At 45.0% G+C, this 18,412-nt stretch overlaps 1 protein-coding gene across 17 annotated transcripts in view; it reads right to left on the bottom strand.

Moving 5' to 3' along the window:
* ZNF331 (zinc finger protein 331) overlaps positions 1 to 18,412 on the bottom strand; it is a 59,275-nt gene that overhangs the window by 25,716 nt on the left and 15,147 nt on the right. For 7 of the 17 annotated variants that reach the window (XM_063800284.1, XM_016934098.4, XM_016934099.4 and 4 more), the window contains one exon: positions 15,059 to 15,125. The gene's annotated coding sequence lies outside the window, so the exon portion shown is untranslated. The other 10 variants (XM_063800288.1, XM_063800280.1, XM_063800285.1 and 7 more) reach the window with 10 other exon arrangements.

The raw sequence follows: 18,412 nt of genomic DNA, 5'->3' as shown, positions 1-18,412 counted from the left end.
GCTGACACATGAACACACTGACACGCGTGCGCGTGCACAGACGCTGACACATGCACACACTGACACGCGTGCGCGCCCTTCCCACTCCTTCCTTCTTTGGCCTCTCCCGAAGCCACAGGCGCACTCGGCGGTCCCCCTACCCCCATGCTTGGCGCGCACCCCTGGGTTCCTCCTAGGAAGCGAATGCCCTACTCAGGCCCAAACACACAGGGGCTTCGGGAAGGGGTGAGAGGCTTGAGGAGGGCGATGTCTGGGGAAACCAGAGCCCCAAGCCCCGTGTCCCATCATGCAGCACCTTAAGTTCCTGGGGGGCCTCTGGGAAACGTAGTCTGGGACGGTCCCAGGCAGGGGCCTCAGGGCGCGTTCCAGGCAGGCAGCCCCACACTGAGTCCATCTTGCTCCCTGCAGACGCCCCTTCCCGGCTGGGAGAGGGGCTGTGTCACCCCAGCTGGGAGCCCGTCTGGCCTCTGAGTGGGGTGATGCCGGGCGAGCCATGGCTGTCATCAGAAGGGTATCCTCTCCTAGCCCCTCTGGAGCGTCACCTGGAATTCTCTGCAGGCCGCCAGCACAGGCTGCCCGAGGTGCTATTCGGTGTCCCTTGCTTGCTGGATTGTAAACAATGTACAGGCAGCAGTTATGCCCAGTTAGTCCCGCTCTCATTCCAAGTACTAATGTCACAGGGTCTACAGGATGTTGCAGGTACTTAACCACAGTCTCATTTTGACTCAAAATCCCACTTTTTAGAATTTATCCCAAGGAAATAGCTAGAGTAGTACACACATGTATGCCCAATATGTTTGGAGATTATCTTGTGTGGGAAAGTTTTTCTTTTAAATTGATACAACCGTAGATTCTTAGGTAGTTGTACACATAATACTGAGAAAGCCTATGTATCTTTCACCTGGTTACACCAATTGGTGATTATAGTATACAGTATAATATCACCGCCAGGACATTCACAATGACATCATCCATTGATGTTATGCAAATTTCAAGACAGTAATTTTTTTTTTTTTTTTTTTGAGATGGAGTTTCACTCTTGTTGCCCAGGCCGGGATTACAGGCATGAGCCACGGCACCCAGCCAAGACAGTAATTTTTAAAAATGAAAATCTTGCAGAAGATAGAGGAAAATATCACAGTAGAGTACAGAATAAATAAATTAGTCTGTTATATAACGGCATAAAATACATTTACTAATAGTGATACTGATTCATGTAAATTGAAAGACGGTATCATTAATTACTAAGAGAGGAAGGTAGGTTTGAAAGGGTATGTATAATTTGGGAGGAGATATTTTGGTGGAATTAAGAACATAGGCTCTATGTTCTTAATTTCTATAACTTTCAGAATGTGAATCTGAGCTCTAACAGTTATTAACTGCTGGTTTCCTCACTAGTAAAATTGGGATAATAATACTATAAGGTATGACTGTCTCAGCTATTAAATATCAGAATATCTAATACATACAGCAATATGTAAAGATTTTTTAAGTTTGTGGTTACTATTGAAGATCAGTAACATTACACTGATCCTGAATCCAGTTTTAAAAAAGAAACTCATCTGCTGTTTTTAATTTTTTTGAAACAGGGTCTCGCTTTGTCACCCAGGCTGGAGAGCAGTAGTGCAATCTCAACCACACTGCAACCTCTGCCTCCTAGGCTCAAGTCATCCTCCCACCTTAGCCTCCCAAGAGCTGGGACTACAGGTGCACGCCACCACATCTGGCTAGTTTTTGTAATTTTTTTTCTTTTTTTTTTGGTAGAGACGGGGTCTTGCTATGCTGCCCAGGCTGGCCTTGAACTCCTGAGCTCAAGCAATCTGCCTCCTTGGCCTCCCAAAGTGCTGGGATTACAAGCAAGGGCCACTGCACCCGGCCTGCTGTTTTTTTCTTATGCTAATTATGTACTTGTCAAACCAGCTGTCAATATAGCGAATGCTAACTAAAAGGAACTTTCAGAGCCTGACGTTAAGAATGAAATTTGTTTTGTTTAAGCATGTTAGGTAAAAATATTCTAAGACACATAAGGAGGAAATGTTCCCTCTCACAAGCAAGTAGGGGAACAGAGAGATGATTCTGCATCAAAAATTGTGCTCAAATAATATGATCTTAGAAGATGCCAAACTGGGAACATTAGCAAGAGGATGAATCATGTGTTCCATGTGTTATAGGACATTTATGCAAACCATTTTAATTGTCATCGTACTCAATTTCACTGATCTTGGATTTGTTATTTGTATAGTGGGTATTTTTTACTTGTACATATAATCATGGAAATGTTACTTGTACAAGCAGATTTGTAAGGCAACAGGCGTCAGTGATTACTGTCATGGTCTTTGAAAGAACCATTAAAATCATAGAAAATTTAATTCTGAAAGGCTGTAGAGCCATCCCTCAGTATCCAGATTTGTTCCAGAACCCCCCTGAATATCAAAATCCTCGAATGCTTCAGACTCTTATACAAAGTGGTATAGTATCTGCATATAACCTATCCACATCCTCCTGTACATTTTAGATTCTAGATTCTTTATAAATTATCTTATATGCTATGCTAATAATTTTCATACTGTATGGTTTAGAATAATGAGAAGAAAAGTCTGTACATGTTCAATACAGATGTTAGCATCTGTAAAATAGGATGCAAACCTCCTATTTTTTTTCCCAAGGATATTTTTGATCTGTGGCTGAATCCACAGATGCAGAACTCATTCCAAGGGTGCACTATATTTTTTGATAATTTGTTGCCATGGGATTAGTTTCAGATGATGTGTCTCTACTCCTGTAAGGTGTAAATATATGAGAGGTTTTCCAAAACAAGACAAAGATCACTGGCACACCCCTCCCATCCCCACATGCTCACAGGTATAACGTGACCCGTGGCTGGGCTGGATGCCTTTCACAAACTACCATTTGGAAAGTCTTTGATTCATTTACTTTATCAATTAGAAGGATTTAATGTTCCAGAAACAAAAGCACATACATGTTTAGAGGGGAAGTGAAGGACTATAAACATATATACCAAATATGATTAACAGTAATTATCTCTAGATGGAATTATGGGTAATTAATTTTGAGATTCTTCTTTATGAACTCCTTAGAGGACTGAATTTTTTTGCAGTTGGCCTGCATTAATCCCGTTATAAGGAGTGAAAGTTAAGGGAGTCCTAATTTTAAAAAATGATTGGCCAGGCGCAGTGGCTCAAGCCTGTAATCCCAGCACTTTGGGAGGCCAAGGTGGGTGGATCACGAGGTCAGGAGTTCGACACCAGCCTGACCAACATGGTGAAACCCCATCTCTACTAAAAAATACAATAATTAGCCAGGCATAGTGGTGCACACTACTCAGGAGGCTGAGGTAGGAGAAGCGCTTGAACCCGGGAGGCGGAGGTTGGGCCGAGATTGCACCATTGCACTCCAGACTGGGTGACAGAGCAAGACTCTGTCTCAAAAAAAAGAAAAAAAAAAAAGATTAACGGCCAGGCATGGTGGCTCACGCCTGTAATCTTAGCACTTTGGGAGGCCAAGGTGGGCAGGTCACTTGAGGTCAGGAGTTTGAGACCAGTATGGCCAACATGGCAAAACCCCATCTCTACTAAAAATACAAAAATTAGCCGGGCGTGGTGGCAGGAGCCTGTAATCCCAGGTACTCGGGAGGCTGAGGCAGGAGAATCGCTTGAACTTGGGAGGCGGAAGTTGCAGTGAGCCAAGATCGGGCCACTGCACTCCAGCATGGGTGATACAGCGAGACTCTAACTCAAAAAAAAAAAAAAAGAAGACAAAATAGACTTTAAATCAAAAACTGTAAAGAGAGGCAAAGAATGTCATTATATAATAAAATTAGTCCACCAGTCAAGATGATATATTAATTATAGATATGTATGCATCCAGCATTGGAACTTTTAAATACATAAAGCAAACATTAAGAAATCTCAAGGGAGGGTTAGATTTTAATACAATGATAGAAGAGGACTTCAAATCCTACTTTCAACAAAGGAAAGATCATTCGGACAGAAAACCAACAAGTAAACATTGGACCTGAATTACACGTCAGACCAAATGGACCTAACAGTTGTATTCTGCACCATCTCTCTAATAGTGGCGGCATGTACATTCTTCTCAAGTACACAGGAAACATTCTCCAGGATAGATCATGTGAGGACATGAAACAAATCTTAAGAAATTTACAATGACTGACATCATATGAATGATCTTTTCCAACCACAAGGGCATAAAACTAGAAATCAATAACGGGAGAAATTTAGGTAAATTAAAAAATATGTGGATATTAAGCGACATGATGCTCAACAACCAATGGGCCAGGGAAGAAACTGTAAAAATATTTTGAGACAAACGTAAATGTAAACACAACATCCTCAAATCTTAAAGAATGCAAGAGAGGCTGTTCTAAGCCGGAAGTTTATAGCAGTAAATACTCATATCACGAAAGAAGGAAGATCTCAAACAAACATTTCAAGGAACCAGAAAATGAACAAATGGAGTCTAAAGATAGGAAGGAAGGAAATAATAAAGATTAGAGCAAAAAATAAATAAAATACAGACTGGAAAACAATATGAAAAGATTTTTTTAAAAAAAATTTTTTTTTTTGAGACAGAGTCCCCACTGTTCCCATACATAGGATTTCTAATGTTAGAATCATGAGGCTTTTAAGAATTGCACAAGATGTTTCTCAGGTCCCAAATTCCAGTGAAATAGCTGATGCCAAGCAGTCTGAAGACAACCACAGAGGAACAGAATCAGCATGAGAATAGTTTCTTCATCTTCCTGTCTCATGACTCCACACTGCACTCTTTAAGCAGTGATTTCCACACTTTGAAACCCTTAAAAACCCTAGCTCCAAACTCCCTGGGAGGACGGATTTCATTTTCATCCTACCTCCTTGTTCTGCGGCCTTACAGTAAACCTTCTTTCTTTGCTGCAACCTGCTGTATTGACATGCTGTGCTCACGGGGCAATGGACCTATTACGGTTATAATACTGGCATGAAAACACACACAATAGAAGAACAGAGCTCAGAAACAAATCCAAACTCATGGTCAACTGATCTTTGACAAAGGTGCCAACATCACACAATGGGGAAAGGACGGTCTCTTAAATAAATGCTGTTGGGAAAACTGGATATTTGCATGCAGAAGAATGCAACTGGACCCTTATTTTACTTCATAGAGAAAAATGAGGCCAGGTGCGGTGGCTCGCCTGAGGTCAGGAGTTTAAGACCTGCCTGGCCAACATGGGGAAACTCCGTCTCTACTAAAAATACAAAAATTAGCCAGGTGTGGTGGCAGGAGCCTGTAATCTCAGCTACTGAGGAGGCTGAGGGAGGAGAAATCACTTGAACCTGGGAGGTGGAGGTTGCAGTGAGCCGAGATCGTGCCACTGCACTCCAGCCTGGGTGACAGAGTGAGACTTGGTCTCAAAAAAAAAAAAGAAGAAAAAGAAAAAAAGAAAAATGAAGTCAAAATGGATTAAAGACATAAAAGTAAGACCAGAAACTGTAAAACTACTGGGAGAATACATAGGGAAAATTCTCCTTCACATCGCCCTTGGCAATGAGTTTTTAGCTATCACACCAGAAGATCATCCTACAAAAGCAAAAATAAGCAAATGGGACTACGTCAAACTCAAAATCTCCCACACAGCAAAGGAAACAACAAAATGAAAAGGTAGCCTATGGATTGGGAGAGACTATTTCAAACCATATATCTGATAAGGGGTTAATATCCAAAATAGGGCTTGGCATGGTGGCTCACACCTGTAATCCCAGAACTTTGGAAGGCCGAGATGGGAGGATTGCTTGAGCCCAGGAGTTTAAGATCAGCCTGGGCAACATGGTGAGACCCTATATCTACAAAAAATTGAAAAATTAGCCAGGCATTGGCCAGGCACCATGGCTCACACCTGTAATCCCAGCACTTTGGGAGGCTGAGGCAAGTGGATCACGAAGTCAGGAGATTGAGACCATCCTGGCTAACAGGGTGAAACCCTGTCTCTACTAAAAATACAAAAAAAAAAATTAGCCGGGCGTGGTGGCACGCGCCTGTAATCCCAGCTACTCGGAGGCTAAGGCAGGAGAATCGCTTGAACCCGGGAGGCGGAGGTTGCAGTGAGCCGAGATCGCGCCACTGCACTCCAGCCTGGGTGAGAGAGGGAGACTCCATCTCAAAAAAAAAAGAAAAGAAAAGAAAAGAAAAATTAGCCAGGCATGATGGCATGTGCCTGTAGTCCCAGCTACTTGGGAGGCTGAGGTAGGAGGATTGCTTGGGTCCAGGAGGTGGAGGAGGCAGTGAACTGTCATTGCACCACTGCACTCCAGCCTGGATGACAGAGCAAGACCCTGTCTAGAAAACAAACAAACAAAAAAAACAAACAAAAATGACAAAACATAGAACTCAAACAACTTAACAGCAAAAAACCAAATAACCCTGATAATAAATGGGCAGAAAACTTGAACAGCCATTTCTTGATAGAACACATACAAATTGCTATAGGTCTGTGAAAAATTGCTCAAGATCACTACTATTATTCAGGGCAACAAAAAGTTAAACCACAATGAGATGTCACCTCATACATGTAAGAATGGCTTTTATTAAAAAACAAACAAAAAAATAACATGTAGGCAAGGCTGTGAGGAAAAGAGGACCCTTATACACTGTTGGTTAGAATGTAAATTAGTATAGCCATGATGGAAAACACTGTGGAGATGCCTGAAAAAACTAAAACTATCAGATGACGCAGCAATCCCACTCTGGGTATATATCCAAAGAAAATGAAATTAGTATGTCATGGAGATACCTGTGCTCCCATGTTCACTGCAGTAGCATTATTCACAGTAGCCAAGATAAGGAATCAACCTACATACTCATCAGGAATTAATAAAGAAAGTGTGCTAGAGATAACACAATGCAATGCCATCCAGCCTTTATAAAGAAGGAAATCCTGTTATTGTGACAACATGTAAATCTGGAGGACATTGTACTAAGTGAAATAAGCTAGACAGACAAATCCTGCATGATGTCATTACATGTGGAGTGTAAAAAAATCCAACTCACAGAAGAAGAGAGGTGGTCGTCAGGGGCTGGGAGCGTGATGGGGAATGAGAAGATTAAAGGAGATAAAGTGGGAATAATTTCTGGAGATTTATTGTCTAGCATGGTGACTAAATATAATGAATAATATTGAATATGCCAAGAGACTAAATTTAAATGTTCTCATTGCAAATATGATTATCAGTGAGTTGAGGGAGGGATATGTTAATCAGCTTGATTTAATCTGCAGTATAAACACAGATCAAAGCCTCTGTAGACCATAAACATACACAAATTGCCATTGAAGACAGCTGCCAACCTCTGCCCTAGATCCAGAACTCATACTCAACATTAAACCATATGGTTTCTCACAGTTCACACAAACGGGGAACTGAAGAAAAACAGAAGCTGTCCGCCCAAAGAAGTCCAAGTGAATAGAACAAATTTCGATTTACTGCATATTGAAAAACATCTCTGCCTTTGATGACACAGAAATTAGCTCAAACTCCGCTCTTAAAGGCCTCACAAAACTGACAACTTTGCCAGGTACAGACTAAACAAACTAACTTTCTCTTTTCTTGTGCTCTAAAAATCAGTCCCATGGAAAAGACCAAAGATATCTGTGTTTGACTCCACCTAAAAACGAATCCCCTCCTTACCCAAGCACACCGTAAAATAAAGCACGCTAACATGAACCTCTAGGAGGGAGTTTTTTTTTTTTTTTTTTTTTTTTTATGGGGGGATTTTTCTATACCATCAGATCTTAGAAAACCAGAGCACACAGCAGGATGTCAACAATTTGACAAATGGGTTTGTGAATACTCAAAGGAGAGGGCTGGTCAACCAGGGGGTACAGAGAGGAATATACCTGCCTGGCCCTTGCCACAGGCCCTGGGGAGGAATTACTGGGATAAATTGCTATTAGGGAGGATATTTGGGGCCATAAAGAGTAAAGAGTCCTAAGTCATATAAACACAAATCATTTAAAGAACAAAAAAGGTAACTCATGTGGAGAGCCAACTTTCAGATATTTAATATTAGGTCAGTGCAAAAGCAATTGACATTAGACGTAATGGCAAAAACCGCAATTACTTTTGCACCAACCTAAATAATAATTTTTTTTTTTTTTTTTTTTTTTTTTTTTTTTTTCCCCTCAGGATGCTTTTTCTGAAGGATGCCAGCCTAGGGGAAAGGAAGAATGAGACCCTAGGGTCTTTCTGGAGCACAGGCTGCATTAGCAAATACCCTCCAGGGCACGCCTTCCCCCCAGGCCACAGCTGAAACCAATCCGAATGGAGAAGACACTGGCATTTGTGAGTTTCAGAGTTCTTGGGGACTAACGTGTATTTACTGGATTCTAGAACACATGATGCTCCCGACACTCACCTACCAAGTTAGTCACCTCTCCCTCCACAAGGACTCCCACTCCTGAGGCTTCCCGTTACTGTGACACAGGAGCCGGTACGGAGAACACGTCCGGCTTGAACACTTATCTATGGCAATGGCTGTGCCCTTTGTGTTGGCTCAGTTAATGACAGGGTCCTGGCTCTCATGTCCCACTGGGGGCCGCTGCTCTCAGGCAGGTACCACACGGTTGGAAGGTGAAGGCAGAGGACGCCCAGAGACAATGGAAATACAAGTGGCAGACTGTGAGTCAGTGACTGATCTAGGACTGTGGCTGGGTGATCGGGAGTGTGGCCTACTGAGTGTCCATGAGTGGATGTGACAGGCGCTGTGTCACCCCAGCTGGGACCCCGTCTGGCCTCTTGAGTGGGGTGATGCCGGGCGAGCCACGGCTGTTCTCAGAAGGGTATCCTCTCCTAGGCCCTCTGGGGCGTCACCTGGAATTCTCTGCAGGCCACAGCACAGGCTGCCCGAGCTGCTGTTCGGTGCCCCTTGCTTGCTGGATTGTAAACAATGTGCAGGCAGCAGTTATGCCCCGTTAGTCACGCTCTCATTCCAAGTACTAACGTCACAGGATGTGGCATAGTGCAGGCCCTTAACAAACATCTAATTTTGACTCAAAATTCCACATGTGGAATTTATGGGTCCAGGAGGAGGAAACAGTTAGAAAGACAAGAAAACAGAAGTACATAAATGTATGTGAAAGAGCGATCAAGAAAAATTTTTTTCTAGGTAAGTTATTTTTCTAAAAAACTGAGATAACTGTAGATTCACATGTAGTTGTAAATAATAATACAGAGAGATCCAGTGCACCCTTAACCTGACTTACACCAGTAGTGATACCTTATAAAACTACAGTACAGGCCGGGCATGGTGGCTCACGCCTGTAATCCCAGCACTTTTGGAGGCCAAGGCAGGCAGATCACAAATTCGACACCAGCCTGGCCAACATGGTGAAACCCCGTCTCTACTAAAAATACAAAAATTAGCTGGCTATGGTGGTGGGAGCCTGTAATCCCCGCTACTCAGGAGGCTGAGGCAGGAGAATTGCTTGAACGCAGAAGGTGGAGGTTGCAGTGAGCTGAGATTGTGCCACTGCACTCCAGCCTGGGTGACAGAGAAAGACTCCGTCTCAAAAAAAAGAAAAACAAAACTGCAGTACAGTATCACAGCCAGGATACTGACACGGATTCCCTCCTTGATCTTATCTATGATTTCCAGAGAATACAGTTTCAACAACGAAAAAAATAGCAGTATCTCACAGTAGAGGATGGGTTAAATTATGGTCTGCTATATGATGGCATGGAATACTAACAATATTCTTTTTTTTTTTTTTTTGAGACGGAGTCTTGCTCTGTCGCCCAGGCTGGAGTGCAGTGGCGTGATCTCGGCTCACTGCAAGCTCCGCCTCCGGGTTCACGCCATTCTCCTGCCTCAGCCTCCCGAGTAGCTGCGACTACAGGTGCCCACTACCTCGCCCGGCTAATTTTTTGTATTTTTAGTAGAGACGGGGTTTCACAGTGTTAGCCAGGATGGTCTCGATCTCCTGACCTCGTGATCCGCCCACCTTGGCCTCCCAAAGTGCTGGGATTACAGGCATGAGCCACCACACCCAGCCTAATAATATCGATTCTTATTGAAAATTTTTTTTTTTTTTGAGACGGAGTCTTGCTCTGGCCAAGCTGGAGTGCAGTGGCGCGATCTCAACTCACTGCAACCTCCGCCTCCCGGGTTCAAGCGATTCTCCTGCCTCAGCCTCCCGAGTAGCTGGGACTACAGGTGCATGCCACCACGCCCAGCCAATTTTTGTATTTTTAGTAGAGATGGGATTTCACCATGGTGGCCAGGATGGTCTCGATCTCCCGACCTTGTGATCTGCCCACCTCGACCTCCCAAAGTGCTGGGATTACAGCCGTGAGCCACCGCGTCTGGCTTGAGAAAATTTTTATGATGAATTACCAAGTGAAGAAGGTAGATTAAAAAGGTGTATATAATTTGGGCAGAGATGTTTTGATGAAATTAAGAATACAGGTTGTGTGGTCTGACTTTAGAGATGTGAATCTGAACCCTGGCAGTTAGCCTCATAGTGTCTGTTTCGTCACTGATAAAATGGAATAAAAATACTACATGGTATGATTGTTACAACTGGCAAGTATGATAATCTATGTAAAACACTCAATAATATGTAACATTTGTGTAATAGAAGTTACCTGTTATTATTGAAGACCAACTCACGTCGGCCAATCTCCTTGCTTTTTTTTCTTTAAAAAAAGTTTTTCTTTTTATAGTTTTTATTTTTAAAAAATTCATAATAAGACTGGGCGTGGTGGCTCATGCCTGTAATCCCAGCACTTTCGGAGGCCAAGGCAGGCAGATCAGATCACGAGGTCAGGAGTTTGAGACCAGCCTGGCCAACGTGGTGAAACCCCGTCTCTGCTAAAGATACAAAAAACTAGCTGGGCATGGTGGTGCGCACTTGTAATCCCAGCTACTCAGGAGGTTGAGGCAGGAGGATTGCTTGAACTGGAAGGTGGAGGTTCAGTGAACCGAGATTGCGCCATTACACTCCAGCCTGGGAGACAGGGCGAGACTCCATCTCAAAAAAATAAAAAAATTCATAATAGAGACAGGGTCTCACCATGTTGCCCAGGTTGGTCTTGAACTTGTGGGCTCAAGCGATCCTCCTGCCTCACAGCCTGCCAAAGTGCTTTGGATTACAGGTGTGAGCCACCATGCCTGGCCCCCTCCTTTTTTTTCTAATGGTAAAATGTGCCGCTGGGCGCGGTGGCTCATGCCTGTAATCCCAGCACTTTCGGAGGCTGAGGCAGGTGGATCACCTGAGGTCGGGAGTTCAAGACCAGCCTGACCAACATGGAAAAACCCTGTCTCTACCAAAAATACAAAATTAGCTGGGCGTGGTGGCACTTGCCTGTAATCTCAGCTACTTAAGAGGCTGAAGCAGGAGAATCGCTTGAACCCGGGAGGCAGAGGTTGCGGTGAGCCGCGATTGTGCCATTGCACTCCAGCCTAGGCAACAAGAGCGAAACTCTGTCTCAAGAAAAACAAAAGTGCCTTCCTTGAACCCGCTGTCTGCGTAATCAATATTAACCAAAAATAACATTCAGAGTCTGATGTTAAGAATGAAATTCATTTTGTTTAACAAAATGAATACATTAGCAAAAGAGATTCTAAGAAATATAACGAGGAAATGTTCCCTTTCCATCAGCAACTAGGGGGACAGAGACATTGTTCTGCATAAGAAAATCTAATTTAATGACTCTAATCTGAGAAGATGCCAAGTTGAGAACATTAGCAAGAGGCTGAATTTTGTGTTCCACGGGATAAGGGAGATACATATGAGATACTGTCATCTAATTCTTTTTCTATCTTGGAAATGTTACTTATACAGCCCATATTTGTTACTTGTACAAATAATCTTGCTAATGTCACATGGAAAGTCCATATCTGCAAGGCACCCAGTGATTAGTGTTCATGGGTGATTATTGTGATGTCCTGGGAAAGGAACATTAACATTCTATAATCTAATTCTAAAAGGCTGTCTTTCTTGAAAATTTGTTACCATAGGTTAGATTCAGATGATGGATTTCTAATCCTACAAGGTAGAAATATGTGAGATATTTCAAAACAAGGCAAAGATCACTGGCATAGCCCTTCCCCTCCCAACACACACACAGGTGTAATGCGACTCATGGCTGGGTTGGATTCCTTTTATAAATTAAGATTTGGAGTCTTTGACTCATTTATGATGAATTAGCAAGATTCAATACTCCAAAAACAAAACACACACATGCTTAGAGGCAAAGAAGAGGCCTAGAAACATAAATACCATTTCAGATGTTTTTTTCTTGTGTTTTTTTTTTGAGACACTGTCTCCCTTTGTTGCCCAGGCTAGAGTGCAATGGCTCACTGCGGCCTGGAACCCCTAAGCCCAAGTGATCCTCCCACAGCAGCCTTCTGAGTAGCTCAAACTATAGGTATGCATCACCATGCCTGGCTAATCTTTTTCAATTTTTTATTTTAGTAGAGATGGAGTCTCATTGTTGCCCAGGCTGGTCTCAAACTCCTGGCCTCAAGTGATCATCCCGCTTTGGCCTCCCAAAGTGCTGGCCATTTAAAATGTTCATCAGTGATTATCTCTGGATGGTACAATTATGGGTAATTTGGAGATTCTTCTTTAAGGGCTCCTTAGGGACTGTTTTTTTCTTTGCCCCCAGCAGGCCTGCATTAATCCTATTATAAGAAATATAACAAGATAGGAGCAGGGTACAGTGGCTGGTGCCTGTAATCCCAGGTACTTGAGAGGCCGAGGTGGGAAGACCACTTTAGCCCAGGAGATTGAGGCTGCTGTGAACTATTATCAACCCACTGCACTCTAGCATGGGCAACAGAACACAACCTTGTCTATAAGGAAAAAACAAAACAAAACAAAACAAAAACACATAAAAAAAGAAATATAGGCCGGGCACGGTGGCTCACGCCTGTAATCCCAGCACTTTGGGAGGCCGAGGCAGGCAGAGCACCTGAGGTTGGGAGCTCGAGACCAGCCTGACCAACAAAGGAGAAACCCCGTCTCTACTAAAAATACAAAATTAGCTGGGTGTGGTGGCGCATGCCTGTAATCCAAGCTACTCAGGAGACTGAGGCAGGAGAATTGCTTGAACCCAGGAGGCAGAGGTTACGGTGAGCTGAGATCACGCCATTGCACTCCAGCCTGGGCAACAAGAGCGAAACTCTGTCTCAAAAAAAAAAAAAAAAGAAAAGAAATAGAACATGATTATTGTTCTCTCATTGCCTCTCTCAAACATGTCAATATGGTACTGCTGGCACCTATGATTATATTACCTTACATGGCAAAGGGGAATTAAGGTTGCAGGTGGACTAAAATTGCTAATGGGCTGACACTAAAATAGGGAAGATTATCCTGGGTTACCTCAGTGGGCCTAATGTAATCACCAGGGTCCTCAAAATTAGAAGAGGGTGAGATGAACAGAAAGAAGTAGGGTCAGAGTGACGTGATGGAAAAGGGACTTGGCCTGTCTTTGCAGCTTTGATGATGGAAGAAGGGGTCACGAACCAAGGCGTGTGGGCAGCATCTAGAAGCCAGCAAAAGCAAGGACATAAAATACCTCCCACAGGGCAGGCTCAGTGGCTCACACCTGTAATCCCAGCACTTTGGGAGGCTGAGGCGGGCTAATTAATCACCTGAGGTCAGGAGTTCGAGACCAGCCTGATCAACAAGGAGAAACCCTGTTTCTACCAAAAATACAAAAATTAGCTGCGGATAGTGGTGTGTGCCTGTAGTCCCAGCTACTCGGGAGGCCGAGGTGGGAGAATCACTTGAATCTGGGAGGTGGAGGTTGCAGTGAGCCAAGATTGTGCCACTGCGCTCCAGCATGGGCAATAGAGCAAGACTCCATCTCAATTACAGAAAAAAAAAAAGACTATCTCCTAGAGCCTCCGAGCACACACACCTCCTAGAGCCCTGCCAAAGAGCCTCCAAGCACACACATGTCCTCCATGAGAGGACACAGCAAGATGGTGACAGTCTCCAACCTGGAAAACGGCCCTCATCAGAACCTGACCATGCTGGTACCCTCTTCTCAGACTTCCAGCCTCCAGAACTGTGAGCAATAAATGTTTGTGGTTTCAGCCACCAGTCTATGGTACTTTGTTACAGACTAAGGTAAGAATAAATTAAGGAGTGTGTGCAAAACACAATAGAGTATGGTACAAAAATGTGCTCAATAAATGTGGCCAGGCTCCTCTCTTCTGAAGGATTCAAGAATAATCCTAAATAATATACTAAAATGTCATGTTGGATAAGGTATTTACAAAAATCTTATTCAATGGAATTTGTAGGCAATTGAAGCATTTCCTTCATTTACTATTGTTAATAACTATTAGTAGTGTTTAATATTATGTCAGGTGCATTTTTCTTTCTTATGGTTATAACTAAACTTACTTCTTTGTAGCTGCAGAGTATTCCATGAAATGAACGTGGTATAATTACTTAACCATTTCCACCATCCTGAACAATAATTGTGGTCAAGGTACACAGTCTTTGATTCTAGACCAATGGGTCTAAACGTCTTTGGGGCATGTACATCCTTCTTAATGCCATGAAATTATAGAGTATCTCCTTAGGGTGGTGGTGGGGGGGGACAAATACACTAACACTGATAAACACATACAGTAAATATACACAGAATGTCCCTTGGAAAGTTGTAAGTGGAGTTAAAGGAAGGCCCTCAGGTTAAGGATAACAGTTCTAGGCCATTTGAGGCTGTGGTTCATTTTGTGAACCTGCAAACACCCATCCCAGTTACCTTCATATGTACGTTGCTCCTGATGTACAGACATCCAGACTTAGCACAAAACAGCAGCACTCACTGTGCACTCCCACTCAGGGGTGCGCGTCTATGGATTTTATGCGTGTTAATGCATTTCACCCTCCTCACAAGCCTATCTTCAGAAGGCTCAAAAAGCTAAGAGGCAGAAACAGGACTCAAATCTTGGTCATCTACCTTTAATGTTTGGTCTTAAGTCTTATAAACATATATCATTTAATATAAAAAAAAAGGATACTCACCTGACCCTTTAAGATGTTTAACGATTCGTCTTCCTCCTCGGGGATGCTTTTTCTGAAGGATGCTGGCCTGGGGAAAACAGAACCAGAAGGGTAAGACATTCTGTCTTTCTGAAATAAGAGCAACATTAGAAAACCCCTGCCATACCTAATAAAACCAATGAGAAATACAAGGCCCCGAGATGGAGTTTCTGGGAGATTCCTGAAGAGCACGCTGTGGCGATTGAGATGATGACGCGTGGAGCTGCCCCTCTCCCTGTCTCCCACATCAGGGACCTGTCCCTCTACAGGAGGAATTCTACTCCTGAGGCCACCGTCCCCTGTCACTCAGGCGGCCTGCATGGACAGCACTTCTGGCTCTGAAAGCGTCACCTCATGGCTGTTTCTGCCTTCTTGTTGGTGAATTTCCCGGCGAGGCTCAGGCGCTCACGTCCCTCCGCGGCCCTTGTTCTCAGGCAGGTATCGCTTGGTTAGGAGTTGAAGGCAGGGGAAGCAGCAGAGATGCTGGAGCTACAAGTTGCACTGTCACACACACCTGCATCACTCAGAAGGCCCGATCATCCATCCCAGCACAGAGACGCTGGAGCTACAGGTTGTGTTGTCACACACACCTGCGTCACCCAGAAGGCCCGATCACCCATCCCAGCACAAGTCTGCACAGCTCAGCCTCACCACAGCTCACTCTGTCCTGAGACACATCTGCGCCCCTCATACCCACTAACGCCCAGCACGGCCACGCTACGGGCCCCGCCACCCCACACGGTGCAAAGGTGCATCCATGGGCCACGGAGACCCGTCCCGACCGCTGCCCCCGCACAACCCCCAGAGCGCACCTCACAGAGCAGAGTCCCAGGGACGCACCGCCGAGGTTCACAGGCACAGGCTGCGTTGACCCAATACCTCTGGAGCACCCCCGGTCACCAGTTATAGGGAGAGCCCGGCTGTGTCACCCCACACTCTCCAGCAAGCGCGTCACCATCAGAAGCCCCGTGCCCGTCTCCCCTCGGAGCCACGCGCGCCAATCTCACCTGCGCGGACTGGCGGAGATGCAACGGCTGCGTCACTGGTGCAAACGCGCACCCAGCACGGCCCCCATCGCCCCCAATGACGCTCGCGTGCACCCGTGTCACAGTTACGGGGACAGGGCCGTCGCGTCAGCCTCGTATTCCCACGCAAGTGCGTCACACACTCGGTCCCGCCACCCCTGGAGGCCAGCGCACATGCGCACGCGCACCTAGAGGCCGGAGCGCGCAGGCAGCAGCAGAGCCCGACACGCATGTGCACACAGACCCCTACACGTATGTGCACGTACCCAGACCCCGACACGTATGTGAGCGTACACAGACCCCCGATACATAGCGTGCTCAGCCGTTGACGTACCTGTGCGGGCACACAGACCCTGACAGGCGTGTGCGCACGCACAGATGCCGACACGCATGTGCAGACACAACAGAGCCCGACACACACGTGCGCGTGCACAGATGCTGACACGCGGACACACTGACACGTGTGCGTGCACCCCTCCCATCCCTTTCCCTCCTCCGACTCTCCCAAAGCCGCAGACGCACCCGGTAGTCCCCCAACGCTGGGGCCTCGGGAGGGGGTGAGGCTAGAAGAGGACGCGGGACCGTCGGGGGAAACCAGAGCCCCAAGCCCCGTGTCCCAGCATGCAGCACGGCGTACTCCTGGATGGTCTCTGGGAAATGTAGTCCGGGACGGTCCCAGGCAGGGGCCTCAGGGCGCGTCCCAGGTCGGTGCCGGAGCGGGCAGCCCCAAGCTAAGCCCTTCCTGCTCCCTGCAGACGCCCCTTCCCGACTGGGAAAGGAGCTGTGTCACCTCAGCTGGGACCCCGTCTGGCCTCTTGAGTGGGGTGATGCCGGGCGAGCCATGGCTGTCATCAGAAGGGTATCCTCTCCTAGCCCCTCTGGAGCGTCACCTGGAATTCTCTGCAGGCCGCCAGCACAGGCTGCCGGAGCTGCTATTCGGTGTCCCTTGCTTGCTGGATTGTAAACAATGTACAGGCAGCAGTTATGCCCCGTGAGTCACGCTCTCATTCCAAGTACTAACGTCACAGGGTCTACAGGATGTTGCAGGTACTTAACCACAGTCTCATTTTGACTCAAAATCCCACTTTTTGGTATTTATGCCAAGGAAGTAGCTATAGTCGTACACAATGTTGAAGTATGTTCACAAAATGCTTTTTTTCTGAAAATGTTTTCTCTTTTAATTAGATAGACTTTAGATTCATATGTAGTTACAAGAAATAAAATTGAGAGATCTTGTGTACCTTTCACCTGGTTACCCCAGCTGGTGATTGTAGTATATAATACCACAACCAGAAGATTAACATTGATGTAATCCACTGACGTTACCCAGAATTTACAGAGAATAATTTTTTGTTTGTTTGTTTGTTTGTTTGTTTGTTTTGAGACAGAGTTTCGCTCTTGTTGCCCAGGCTCAAGTGCAATGGTGCGATCTCGGCTCACTGCAACCTCCGCCTCCTGGGTTCAAGGGATTCTCCTGCGTCAGCCTCCCCAGTAGCTGGGATGACAGGCATGCGCTACCACGCCCGGCTAATTTTTTTTGTATTTTTAGAAGAGACGGGGTTTCTCCATGTTGGTCAGGCTGGACTCGAACTCCCGACCTCAGGTGATCCGCCTGCCTCGGCCTCACAAAGTGCAGGAATTACAGGCGTGAGCCACCACACCCAGTCGAGAATAATTTTTAAAAATGAAAATCTTGCAGTGGAGGATAAAGGAAAATCAGATTAAACCATGGTCTGTTATACAATGACATAGAGTACATTTCCTAATAATACTGACTCATTAATTAAGAAAACCTCTGATGAATCAACAAGGGAAAAGGGTAGGTTAAAAAGGTACATATAATTTGAGCAGAGATGTTTTGGTGAAATTAACACAGGCTCTGTGGTCTGATATGAGGGTGTTAATCTGAGCTCTGATAGTTATTAACTTCACAGTGTGGTAAAGTTTCCTCACTGGTAAAACCGCAAGAAAGATAGTACAATGTATGACTGTTTGAACAGGATCATCCACATGAAACACACAGTCATATATAACAATTAAGATAAGGTAGCTGTTATTACTAAAAAATCAGTAACATATCAATCCATTTTCATAAAAGTAACAAGTCTGCTATTTCCTTTTAACTAGGGAGACAGAGACATGATAGTTCCTTTAAAAATCTAGTTTAAAGATTCTTATCAGCTGGGTGCAGTGGCTCACACCTGTAATGCCAGCACTTTGGGAAGCCAAGGTGAGCGGATCACTTGAGGTCGGAAGTTCAAGACCAACCTGGGCAACATGGTGAAACCCTGTCTCTACTGAAAATACAAAA

This window comes from Pan troglodytes, chromosome 20 (genome assembly GCF_028858775.2).
Source record: "Pan troglodytes isolate AG18354 chromosome 20, NHGRI_mPanTro3-v2.0_pri, whole genome shotgun sequence".
In the NCBI taxonomy this organism is placed as follows: Eukaryota; Metazoa; Chordata; class Mammalia; order Primates; family Hominidae; genus Pan; species Pan troglodytes.
This window is presented reverse-complemented; position numbering and strand designations above follow the sequence as displayed.